General features: G+C 42.2%; 1 protein-coding gene across 1 annotated transcript in view; it reads right to left on the reverse strand.

Annotated features, from left to right (window-relative positions):
• Positions 1–12,888: 12,888 nt before the first annotated feature.
• FAXC (failed axon connections homolog) overlaps positions 12,889–13,842 on the reverse strand; it is a 27,626-nt gene continuing 26,672 nt past the window's right edge. The window contains exon 5 of the mRNA XM_017739589.1: positions 12,889–13,842. This exon is cut by the window's right edge and continues 6,399 nt beyond it. The gene's annotated coding sequence lies outside the window, so the exon portion shown is untranslated.

A 13,842-nucleotide genomic window follows, 5' to 3' on the forward strand; every position in this document is an offset into this window, starting at 1 on the left:
AATAGATTAAATTAATTTCCTAAAGTCAAGTCTGTTTTGCCCGTGATGTTAAGTTCTCAGTGATCTATGTGTGTCCGTACCTCATCCCACAACACTTTTGTTCTCTTTTCCTTCCCCTGTCCAGCTGAGGAGAAGAGCAGCTTTTGTGGGCATCTGGTGTCCAGCCAGAGCCAACCCACCACAATAAGCAAAGAAAAAAAATATATGTGAGGCAACATTTCAGGCTGAGCAGTACAAGCATGGGTCTCACCACAGATTGGTTCTTTTGAATCAAAACTAAGAGATGTGATGAAGAAGGCCCAGGACTGACCACACAGTAAGAGATGAAACTGAAAGAGCAGGATCAGACCTAGAGGATGAGGATGTTTTTCTATTTAGAATTAAAGGGAATGCTATGAAGGTGAGGGAAAAACAGGCAATGAGTTTGAGAACACCTCCGAAAATCTTTTGAAGGCCCACTGGAAAACAGCTATGACCACCTTCATTCAACGTTGAACTGGGACTGATGTAGTAGGTAAAAATACTGAATAAATTTGGTCAAATGTATCAGAATTCCACTGGCATGCAGCAGAGATGGACTTGATCTACTGTTCTGACACTATAATTATCTGCTAGCTGATTTATCTTCTACCCTTTATAAGATATGACAGTGATCACTGATCAAACATAGCTTTCTTCAATTGGAAAAGGTGGTCAAACCCTTTCGTCTTGTGAGCCGGTGCCTGGCTAACCAGACCTCTTTGTATTAGTATTCTGAGGGTGGCCCGGCAGCAGAGCAGCATGGAGGGTAGCAGTTGTTTTGTTTTGAGCCCACTTCGTGTTTTTCAGCCCCAAGCATTGCCTCCAGCCACTTGCACTTCCTTAAGAGGATTATTTGCCAGTGATATTTTCTTGAAAAAGCATCAACACAATGTAATGCTGTTGCCTTTTCTTAGGAAAATAAGAGAAGTTAATGACCAGGCATATGTCCATGAGGGATTACTGATGTCATTAACATTTCTTGTTTATTTGGTGCCTCAAAAATAACAACAGCAACAAAACCAGACTTGTCTCAAAACTCTTAGTGAAGACTAGCTGATCTTGGTAACCTGATGTTCTTCTCTCCCCTTCCACCACCCACTTCACTACATAGCCTGGGAAAAGAAGCATTTGGCTTTCAGCTCTACAGGCAACAGAAATAGCTCTCAGAACCAAAATCTTCCTTCAGGTTGACTCAGATTAACATTCTTTCAGTATTTCCGGTGAATTTAGACTGCATTTGGACTCATTTTTGGTAAAGACTAAATCGCTTGGGTGAAGTTACTGTCAAAAAATATCTCCCATGAAGGGGCAGGTCACGATGAGGAAGACTTTGTGCTCTGGTGCTGAAGGCACTGGTGGAGGTTGGGGTGCATTGGTGTGGGGTTGGCTTTGGTTCCCTCCACTTTCACTTGACACAGGCCTACCTGTCATAGGCAATAATTCCCTTTCCACACAGAAAAACATGTTTCTTACAGGAGAAACATCAGTACTCCTTCAGTGGGAACTTTGTACTTAAGTTCCAGGTGGGACCTGGCACCAAGGCAGGTTTCCAGCCTTCTACACAGCATCATTTGCCCATGTCTTTACACATTGCTCCCAAGGTAACAACACAATACAAACAAAAGTAAAAAATAGGTACTGTTGGTATTCATATGTCTCTATCTTAGGACATGGGATATTAATTTTCCTGGTTTTTTATTTTCTCTTTTTTGCTGTTTCTTTTCTTCTTTGCTTCTGTTTCTTGAGTTCCTCTACTCAGAGTTTGAATTAAAATGCAGGAGACCAAGAATTATCTTTGGCCTTAGTTGTTTATTATATCTTATCAGTAATACAGCTGCACGGGATGTGCCTCTTAGTTAACAGGGTGGAAAACGGCCCCGAGTTCTAACTTCCAATGCTTTTTAAGGTCTAAATTAACCAATTATGAAATACCAAGTAATATGTTTTTATTTATAATCCAATTACTAACTTTTCATGTCCCATAGTGCGGGACATTCAACCCAATAGCATAACCCCTAGATTTGTGAAGAAGAAGGAGAAAGGAGAAAGGAAGGAGAAGATCCACACCCAAATTCCTCCATATTGCAATCTATATCCCCTAAACCTAATTTTCTACATCTCTACATATTCCACCCAGTGATATAAGTTTTAATTACACAGCAACAACCTCAATGTTATCACACAATTTAGGAAGCTTTTCCCAAGGTTTCGGGTCAAATACAGTGTGCTTCTGAGGATCACTGCTTGTCAGCACTGAAAGGCTGAAATTCTCAGAACCCAGGGTTCCAACAATGGGAAACTCAGTTTCCCATGTATTTTTCTTCAGAAGAGGAAAAAATTAGAGAGTATTGCTCCTACTTTATAAATAGAGAACCTGGAGGCCAAGTGGGCTGCCAAGACCTCAAAGGAGATGAGTTTTTAGAACTGGTTGTTGAGATGCTGGGAGAAGCTCCAGATATCAAAAGTATAAAAAGAAGTCATATTTAAAAAAAAAAAAGGGAACTTTTTATTGGTAGAGAGGCCATAAGGAACCAGCTGACAGTATGCAATGGTCAATATTTGAAACAGTTGAAGTGGTCACAGCCCCGGTGTTGCATTTGCTGCTGAGAGGAGGTAACACAAGTGTCTCTGCAGATATGGATTCTGTATTACTTCCTGTTTTGTTACAAAAGTCCTTTACAATCTATTTTATTAGGGGAAGTTTCTGTCAACAGACTTACTCCCCTGACTATTGAGGTAACCAATTAGAAAAGGGAACAAGGATCTAACAGCAGAAATGCTCCCCCTCTTTCACCCCAAAAATCAGTTACTGATGGGCTGTGTAGGGATTTGTGCTCATGCAGCACTGTTGAGTATGAGCCTGAAGGCTCAGTTTGATATAGGTGAATTTGTGAAAGCAATGTAAGTACAGAGGAATCCTCCTTCCTGGAGTTTACATTCAATTTTGGATGTAAAATCCAAATGGATTGGATTTTGGATCCAAACCTTAATTTGAAAGAAATATGTTACAACCCAAGGCAGATCTGGGAGGCCATAATTCCGTGCAAAATAAGCCAGATTTGTAAATCTGTGTAAAACCACTGAGACATAAATCACACATGTACCTACACAGCGAGTCCAATCCATTCACAGTGGGCATGTGGAGTCTGACCCAGCAAGCATCAGGCTGGCCAAATCATAATTTTCATCAGTCACCCCATGGTTTCTCATCTGCCCTTCACAGTTAAGGGTCAGGCTCCTTTTGCTTTCCCAGTGCCATCTGAACATCCCCTCCTGTCAGCATGGGCGTGCTGAACCTTGCACTGGGAACTGGTGGCCAGCCAACCTGGCAGCTGAAAGGATGGGTCAATAACCTACTGTTATGCATCTGGCCAGTATATCTGTACACTGTCTGCTACATGGGGTCAAAACCATCTCGGCACCAGTCACAGAGCTCCCACCTTGTCAGCTGCTAAGGGTGGTTCTTCCATCAGAAGCTGGTGGAGATTGTACTGGGGAAATGTGAGTTTTGGTTCTGCTGTGACCTTCTTTTTCTGCGATGCCTCAACACAAAGACTGACTACTCTACTGTAGATGTGAAAAAGCTCCAAAATGCTGGAGAGCTGATACTGTTCAAAAGATACCCTCTCCCTACAATCCCAAAGTTACAAAATCAGCTCCTCGACAGACGCTCAGAGGTACTCTTGTCCCCAGTTTGCAATAGGGAAACTGAGGCATGGCAAGCGTGGGTGACTAGCACAAGGTCATGCATGCCAGTGGGAGTTCTGGGAATAAAGCCCAGAAGCTTCTGGCATATTGAGACACAGGCATATATTTCATACCGTCTTGGCAGGCTGTGGATGCTCTCCTCTCCTCCCCTCACTGCGTGTGCCACAGAAACAGCCTTTGTTCTCCCTAACTTGCTTCCAAATGTTTCAAACATCACTTCTGCTGTGAACTGTAAAACTCGTGCTCAGTCTCTTATGGAGCACTTGTCCAGCTGATATGTGGCTGTTTCTGCTTGCTGCTAGGCTGCACTTCCTCTGATCCTGACTATTTGCCAATTTCTATACCTTTATCGGCATATAGGGTCAGTCCAGAGAGCTTGTCCTGACATTTCTAGTTGTTAGAGACCTTCTGGTCACTAACACTGATCATGAGGACATTTGTTTTTCTTTGGATTTACCAAAAAATTTCTAACCTTGATTATAACTACAACTTTTACCCTTTGCTAACTTTGCTAAAAGCTAAGGCAAAAAGAGACACCAGCCTATTAGCAGCCCACAGGATGGTCTAGAGCTATGATTTTATTAATCTGTTTGTTGGCTGAAACCTGTGTGGAATGTGGGTCAGTTCTTTCAACGAAGAAGGAATAATTCGGAGTGTATCTAGGACAACTTGTGAGCACCACAGATAACCATTAAACTGTTTGTGGGCTCTCTGTTATTTTTTTTTCTTGGAAGGAAGTCCTGACCTTGAAAGTTGTGCAAACATGGGAGTTGTGCAAACACGTTTCCCCCGCTCCCTTCTTGCCCTGCCTGCAGCACCAGGGATGGTATCACACGCTCTCTACACACTGATGATAAGCTGAACTAACAAGAATATGAAGAAAATGTGCCAAACCCGCAGAGGGAAATGAAAATCAAATCCCCTTTCTCGCATCAGCGTCAAATTTTTATTTCTTGACAAGATAGGAGCTCGGTGGAAGGGAAACGAAACGATTAAAAAACAGATAAAAACTAGAAAGAAGCTGCATATCCAAGTCATTCACTGCCCTCCCGTGGCTGCGTGTAAAGCACATCCAAAGCACCTGGCAGCAAAGGAAGGCCTCATCTTCAAGTCCATGCAAATACATTTGCCAAATTAGTAGATTTTCTTTATCTTGTCTTTCCTCATCACTTAATGTTTGGCTGTTGGCTGAAAAATAGTTTATAACTTACACGGTGGTAGAATATTACTAAAAAATAACAGGGTATGTTACATGTACAACTGAATTGAAAAACTGTGAGAAGGTACAATCTATTAATATTAATAGTTCTCTACAAATTTTAGATTATTATAATAGTGCATTCCTGTGACAAAGTGATTTTTAAAATCTTGCTATAAAAATATTATTCTCTGAAATTAACTCCATATTTTTCCTTAATACTACACAAGAGTTCCTGAAAAATTCCTGGATCAGATGCAGGTAGGATTACACAGTCTTACTAATTTTCCTGTGCTGTTGCCAAAGGGGAAGGATTGGGATTGTCAAGTGTGTCGGAATCATTATTTTGCAGCTTTTAATCCAGCCATATTTTTGGGGTGTGCCGTATTTGTTGTCAAAGGATGTACAACTGAGGTTTAAGAGATGTTTGGCAATCCTAAAGCAAAAAATTGAGTATATTTTTCAGAGTTTCTGCTGTTCACCTAAACTGTTCTTCACTTTCACCCATCAGTAATCTACAAATTGCTAAATTACTGCCACACTGCTGACACCACACAGGTGCGTCACATTTCTATGAAAATGTGCTGTCACCACACAGGCAGAAGCTGAAGGACAGGTGTCATTGCAGAGGTGATAATTAAGGGCCACCATCTTCTCTGTGGATGTCCCCATGCCATGCAGTGGCAGGGGAATCCAGTGGAGAGATATCCCTTGGGGCCCAAATCCACTGCAGCCACCCTGTGAGCTGTTGTGAGGAAACTCCTAAGCAAGGGGACGGAGAGGGAATTCTCAAGGATGCAGAAGTCTTTCTATTTAAATACAGCTCCACAGTAAGTAGAGGGAGAAGGTTGGGCCCTGGTTTCCTTGCCACAAAAACACAGAAGAGATGACTGACTTGGTGAGATGCAGCAAAGCCTGGAGGCATTTGTTTCAGCTTAACATCCAGAGAGTAAGTACACTTGGACAGCTCTGCCCAGACACCACAAAAGGAAGAGTAGGTGGTCAGGAACTGAAACAAGAAAAAGTAAGGAGGCAGATTTGTCAGCACAGGGGGATCTGGGAGTCAGCCAAGCATGCTGGCAATGCTGTGCTACCACCACCTGTGTATCCATCAAGGCAAGCACAGTACAGGTGTTTGGAAAGGAATGATTCAGGACAGAACTGGGAACTTCCCTGAAGCTGACAGCAGTTGAACATCAACAAGGATTCTGCAATAGAAGAAAGGGGCACAGACAACAGAATTATGTACACTTCCCTGATGTATAAATGCGGCAAGATCAGATGGGACGTCTCATGTCCCTCTTCTAGGAATAACACATAGCCAAAATCAACAACAGTGTCACATGGGCAACCCCTTGAAGAAAGATAACAGGGTTGTTTTTGCAGCTTCTTCCAGCAGATCTCTTCAGAGTCTCTTTAAATCTTCCCCAGGAAAGAAAATAGGAATATTTATGATCAAAAGTTTCACTACTTGATCCTCTCCTAGTGAGATGGCAGACTGCTCGAACAGGAGGATGCACATCATCGTGTGCTGGAGCAGCCAGCTCTGCTGGAGACTTGTCAGAACAACCAGGAGGAGGCTGAACAGCACAAGCAAACTGAAGGCAAATAAGGTAGAAGCCCAACTTCAGTCATCCACAATGATGTTTTGCTGAATTCAAAGCAGATGATTTATTTCTGCTTCCTCTTGTATGGCTGCTAAGAGATGAAGCACCAAGAAAGGAGCACAACACGTTTCAGAAGCATGGTATGTCTGCATTAGATGATGTAATTTTGTTGCTGAAAGCTTGTGGCCTGATTCACTTGGCTTGAACGTTAAACTGGCTGACTATACCCTGCTTAGGATGGGGAGGTTACAGGAGGGAAAGATCAGCACTTTAAATTACAAACATCATTCAGTCATTTAGAGTTCTGGATAAACAAAAACTAATGACATTTTTGAATACATGTGGAACAAAATGCTGACTGAACTAAGCCAGAAGGGGGGGCATCCAAGGGGTCTGACATCTCCAGTGCCAGTCAATCACTCATATCTATTTCGTTTCATTCACATGTTAAAGAGAAAAAATATTTACTTGCCTAACAAAGCTTCTTGTGCTTATGTTAGCAGTGGTCTGATGACATGAGCTACCCTCAGCTCCGGTACAGGGGCAAACAGGCTTAGATTACAGTTAAAAACAGCACTTCTGTTTGAGGGAGATTACACACAGAGCGAGAATGAAAAACCAACTAAACAGGGACTTTGTTGGGCCTTTCCTTATTCGGGGCATTGTTAGACCAGATCAAAATCAGGGTGATTGACGCCTAAGTTGTCATTTTAACCCCAGCACAGAAGTTTGGGGATGTGCAATTAATAACTGGTCCTGGTGCCTCCCAGCAGTGTGGAATCGGATAAGGGGCAGGGTATGAGCTGCTGTTTGGGCCAGGGCTGCCACAAACTCATTTCTCTAAATTTTTTTTTAGTTTGAAGCATCATTTGGTCTTGGATCTGAATGGTAACTGGAAAGTTTCATAAGATTTGCAAGTCGAAGTTGCTGCAGGATGACTCGTTCTGCTTCAACATTTTTTACCTCATTGAGTGGCAGAGAGTGTGTGGAGAGGCCGCCCCAGGGGGCTGCACCACCCCAGGCTGCAGGGAAGTATTCACCCCAAAATAAATGACTTGTGTCTCTTTCAAATCATTTCTGCCATGTTTTGGTATCTGTGGAATTTAATCATCAATATTTGTAATAAAGGCTGTATGAGTTATGATTTTATAAATGTTTACCTGAATATTAAGTATTGTATTTATCATTTCCTTCCTCACCCCAGTTTCTTTTCCCTCTTCCCATCTCCTCAGCCATCAAAAGCCAGTAGAATACAAGATTGTCTGTAGAGCTGAGAGACCATTTAATTTAGATGATGAATGAACCTCTTACTGACTTACAATTCAATGAGACAAGTATGCACTTAGATTTGTGCAAGTAAAAGATGTCACAGAATCTACTAATGCCTAGTTCCCATGCTGAAAGGAAACCTCAAACGTCAGCAGCAAATCCAGAAGTTTCTCACCTTGTTAGCATGGGAAGTGCTCAGTTTTAAGGAATCTGATAGAAGCTGTTCTGAAACTTTCAAGATGCCACCAAGCTTCGGAGCCTGGTTTTGGACTGGTAAAATTTTATCACAAAATCTACCCGGCCTCTTCGCCAGCAGCAGCTACTTCAAGACCTGAACCATAATTGCAATAAAGCAGGCTGCTTCATACAGACTTTGTGAACAGGAACTTGCCTGCTGCAACCACTTGATCTCTACCGTCAAGTATCACAGCATCAAATAAGATGGAGAGAGACATCTTCCTGTGGATCTCATCCCCTTTCTTCCCCATGAAGCTTTACAATCATACTAGGAAGAATTTTAAAGTTTCACATAATAACCATAGGCTTGCAGGTGCAAAATGATTGCCTGTCTTCCATTATCCTCCTCCTATTCAAAGCTTCTGGTTTACCCCATTTGTTTAAATGCTTGCTCTTTCTCCCTCACCAGTCGTGGCTATTTGCCAGAGTATATCACAGTACATGGTCTTTTCTGATGCTACCACAGTCAGGCAATGCCTGTTTCAAAAGCTCTCCAAAATCTATGTACATATTAAAAAATACATATAATAAGAGGCAAGGCAAATCATTATGAAGCACTTGATATTTATGCATCTTGTTAGCCAGCTCCAAAACCACAGAGAGTTTAGTTTTACAATCATACCATTCGTTCTTGTTTGTCATATTTTTTTGGCTTATTGTAGAAGTACTAATATTTTCATGGCTTTCAATTTAAAAAATGAAGACTTCTTTAACAACTTTTCTGAAGGATTTGATTTTGTGAACCACTTCAGTGAGCAGGCTTTAAAAAGGCTGCTATTCACTCTGATGCTCCAAGTGGGTTCCAAACATATCCATAGCTATATAAACGGTGTATCAGATGGAGTTGCTTTTTTCTCCTCTTCGGTTCTCCTCTTTTGGCCTCAGCAGAAATCAAATAACTAACAATAGTTACAGCAGCTAGAAATCCTTCATATCATCCTCACACTTCTACAATTCTTTGTTCTTCTGCAGGATTTTGGTAGCTGGTTATGAGCTACAATGAAATTCCAACTCATGTTTGTTAAGACATGTAGAATAAAGCGAGTGTAATATTTGAATTATTTTATGGGAATAGCAGGGCTGGCACTGGCTTTCAGAAAATAGCTGGGAGAATATTTACTATTCAGATATCACTAAGTGGGACAAGCAGAGTAGCTACAGTCCCACCTTTAAAATGTGTAACAGTACTTTACAGTTGAAATATTACAGGAAAATTCTCTGGAGCTGTAAAAAGCATGGGCTGTTCACAACTTGCTCAACAACTCAGGAGAGAGCAGGCACAAACTTCACCCCCTGCTTTATCAAAACATGCACACATTTGGGAGCCACCTGCTTTCACAGTGATGCTTTCTTCACCAGCAAACCTTCGCATTTTCCCCTTCTGAATCATTGTGTGACAGTGAATCACTGATGATCTTCAGCGCCGGGACCAAAAATAGGGCTGGGCACAGAGAAAGGCTGGGGTAGGGGCAGCCTTTCCTACGTTCAGCCCTGGGTCTCCCAAGCAACAGTGAGAGGGCTGTTCTACCTCCAAATACTTCAGTTGCTCCTGGGAGCAATCACCTTTCCCTGCTCCACGGGCTATTTCTGCAGTGCTGCACTCACAGTGCCGAGAAGCCGCGGCAACAAGAGCCGCATTAGCATGCAGTGAAGTTTGCACCCCGGGTAATTATGGTTTCCTTTGTCACAGTGAATCACTGCATGTGAAATTACGGCAATTTCCCTCTGCGTAGATGTAGTTGATAAATCAAAGCTGCTTACTAGATAATAACTGTGCTTCAGGTGGCTCCCAAAGAAACACTGCCTTCAAAACGATGGTGAAGCACGGCCTAACCTCAAAGCCTTCATGCCTGGGCAGAGAAAACTCAGCTCCTTTCACTACTGTCCGTAGGTTAGCACACCCTCAGCCACTGCACATTCTACTATGAAGGACAGAAAAATTGCTTCTGCCTTGTGACAGCCCCATGCATCCTCTCTCCAAATGTTACCATTTCTGTATCACATTTCTCCTTTAATTTCCTCCCTGCTTTGATAAACAGGGCTTTATTTTAGACCCTCAATTTCCATCCTAATCAGCACTTCTTTAAGACCTTCTAACCCACATAAACTGCATCTGCTAAGAAACTCTTTGATGCCTAATACTTATGTCTTTCCTTCTTTCTTTGAGTCCACCCACTAGCTCTTCCTATATCAAATTCCAATTTCTTGCACTTAGTTTTAAGGCTCTTGACAACTCTATCTTTCTAGTCTATTACTGCATTTATCAACTTGTTAGTATTTTTTGAAGCACCCAGAAACTATGGTAATGACTGCCACAGAGAAGCTCATGAGGAAATTAATCATTCTGCTTCCACTGTAGGACTTGAATCCTGTGCAGTAACTAAAGCTTGGGGTTCACACTTCAAAAGAAATCCCCACCAGCTCATCATTAATTCATCAGTCTCTACCCCCTGCACCAGATGAGGCAGAGGTCTTAAGGAAAAAAAACTAGTAAGAGAAAGAAGGAACTGAAATCTGCACTCCATACTTACACAAAAAGAGGTGGCATTAAAACTACACGTGCAATGGAACTCTGGTATTTCCTAACCATGGAGTGCTCAGTGTTAGAGTCTGAAGTTCCCTTGAACAACTTCCCCTGTCTGAAATTGTATACCATGGCCCAGAAGAAGTATCAAAGTAGATGTGGGAACTGGGCTTTCAGGTAAAGACGGGTTTTGGGTGGGATTCAGCCTGGGATTATGAGGTGTTATTTGATGTCTGACCATAGGGTACACTCCTGAACCATGTCCATCTTCCACTGTCCCCCATGGATATCTGGGACATGCAGTCAGTGCAGTGGGAGCAGTTCAGCTCACCCAACAGCAAAGACTTCTGCTCTGCTGAGGAGCCCAGACGTTGCATTTGGAGCAAATCTTCATGGATTACAAGAGCACAGGCACCTAGAGAAGCCTAGAAAAGTCTTAATATAAAATCTAACGTACACAGCTAACTGCACAGCCAACACTGAAACAAGACATTATCTTTCTCTTCTCTCTCTTGCTGCACCTTTTTCGCTCAGACTGCAAACTTCACAGTAGGTAATCTGAGCCATTGAAGAACATTGCATGCAAGGATTCATGCTGGCCAGATTATTTGGGCCCCACCATAAAATAAACATTGAATAATATTAGTTGCAACAACACCATCACTTTCTTTCATTTTCCCTTTAGTTGTTCCCTTTAGGTAGGATTTGTTTGCAGCTGTTTAGCCATCATTTCAGTGCCATAGATAGCCTGTCTGGCCTCCAGCTGCTGCTCCTGGTCTCAGGTCTCACCTGGATCCTGCCAGCCAGCTCTACACAGATGCCTCAGGTCTTCCAGGACATACTGGGCACCCACCTTGCACCCTTGAGGCCATCTCACAACAAACATCAGCATGGGAGAAAGCTGCTGTGAACAATTTAACTGGAAAATGAGAAATATTAGAATTTGGGGTTTGAATGGACCTTTACAGGTCACCTAGTCCAATCCCACTGCAATGAGCAGGGACATAGCCACGCAGGATCTGGCCAATAGATAAATGGCTTTTCAGGGAACTTTATTTGTGCAGTTCTCCAAGGGGTGCTGTCCTGAGGCACTCTTGGACCATATGCTGCCTCCAATCTCCTCACACAGAAAACACAGGCACGCACCCTCACCTTTTTGGCAGCACTCTCTAATAGAGTCAGGATCAGATTTACCACCAGTTACTATGATTGATCAAATTCCCACTGGCAAAGCTACAGTAAGCAGCTGTGTGTGCCCATATGGCCCAGAACTACTGTGTAGCATTCGGAATATTTCTCACATGCTCCAATTCAAAGTTTTTGGGAGTAGGGGATAAACAGAGTTTGTCAGTATTTCACCAAGTTCACTAGAACAGAGAGAGACCTGACCTTGACAGAGCTCTCTGCTTTGGCTGCCAGCTCTTCCAAGTTTGCAATACTTAATTTTTCAAGTCCTGTATTTAAACATAGGCACATAGTTTCTGACCTCCATGTTTATTAAATAGACTGAAATTTCTAGCCTTCATGGAGAGAGAAAGTCTATAAACAACCTCACCAGCCATAAAACTGTAAGGCAGTGAAAGGAGCTAAAAATCTGCTCAGAATGGTTCTACAGGCTTGGGCTTGACTTGTCTTTGGTTTTTTTGGGGGAAGGGGGGCAGTTTGTGTTGTTTTTGGTAGGTTGGGTGGTTTTGGGTTTATTTTTGGTTTTTTAATGCAACACTGACACAATCACTTAGGAAGTTGGACTTGATGTCAGGCCTATGTGAGGTCTGAAAGCACCTGTGCATAGTCTTGCACTTTTATTATCTGCCTGCTGTTGCCCAGTATTTATTCCAGCCAGGTCATGTCTCCCGTCACACAGCCCCTCTGCTCCGTTTGAGGCAGCATGCTAAGCCTGGCTAAAGACTTATGCTTGCTGAAAATTTGAAAAAGAACAGTGAAACTAGCCACCACAGTGCTCTGAGCAAAGACCTTAAAGCTTCTGCACTCCTGACAAAGTTGCCTTCTCAAGATTACTTATTTTCGCACTGGTAGCAGTAGCCACGAAACAGAGCGAGGAGAGCACGAACCCCCCTCCTCACACCCAAGTTTATGTCAGTCCTTCCTCTTGTGCTACACCCTGAAATCCTTCCTGAGTGTCAAGGGGAGAGGGGATCAGTGACAGAATGACTCCATTCAAACAATGCTGGCAGCTAAAGTGTTTGCCTGGGGAGATCAGGGCTTAACTGACTGGCCATTAAAGTTTCATGCAATCCCCACTCTCAAGAGAGAAACTCTCAGCTGTTCACAGCTCTACAGAAATAAGGACATGAACCAGAAAGGTATTTTAGATCCATTAGTTATAATTTACACACCAATGACATACAGCATAAAGACAAAATATACAGATCTTCATATATATGTACATGGATCAACACAGTGCACAATTTAAAGTTATGTTACAATTAAGTGTACAATTTTAAATATGGCTTTATAAACTAGTAATAACAGTGCTAAAATAACATATGTCTTGTGTAGTTCATAGGCAAACAAGATAATGCAGCTACAGCATCAGAGTCCCCATTTAGAAATGTGTTGCTTCATTTTGTTAGTTAAACCTTGCACACTGCAGCTAGCTGGGTATATCCCTCGTCCATACACATCTACATATACTTTATTCTTGCTGGATTGCACACCCCTGTCTTTGGGACTTGCATTCTTCAAGTATCCTGAAAAATAAAGACCTGTACATTTGAGGAAAGATAAGTCAGAAGAATGAATCAAGAAGTGAGGGAAGAACACACACAATCATAGTGCCCAGTGAAAATAGCAACATGACCAGTGCAGCCAAAAAAAAGCACTTTTTGTTTAGGGAGTTTAAAAAAGAACAACAGTCACATCTTGTTTGCCTTACTGTCCCAAATAAAGTGAATTTTTACTTAAGTATAATTAGACAGAAATGAGAAAAGTGGTAAATTTGGGGTCACTTGGAAGCTCAGCTGGAAACTCCGGCACTACTGAAGTAAATGCACTTTTGTCAACAACTTCAAAGTGGGGCAGGATTTTATTTATTTTGCAGAAGTTGAATGCCTTTTGGAAGCATATGTTTCAGCTTTAGCTTGTTGAGCTGAATGTGTAAATCATTACACGAAATCCCACAATCCTTTTTATGCTGATGTCTGACCAAAAGCCCATCATGATCTCTTTGGCCTTGAAAAACCTGGGAGTGGTGCAACCAGGATGCAGTACTAAGAGTTTATCACTGTAGTGACACACAAAGATTTCAGTGACTGGCA

Source organism: Corvus brachyrhynchos, unplaced genomic scaffold (assembly GCF_000691975.1).
Source record: "Corvus brachyrhynchos isolate BGI_N302 unplaced genomic scaffold, ASM69197v1 scaffold14, whole genome shotgun sequence".
NCBI lineage: Eukaryota > Metazoa > Chordata > Aves > Passeriformes > Corvidae > Corvus > Corvus brachyrhynchos.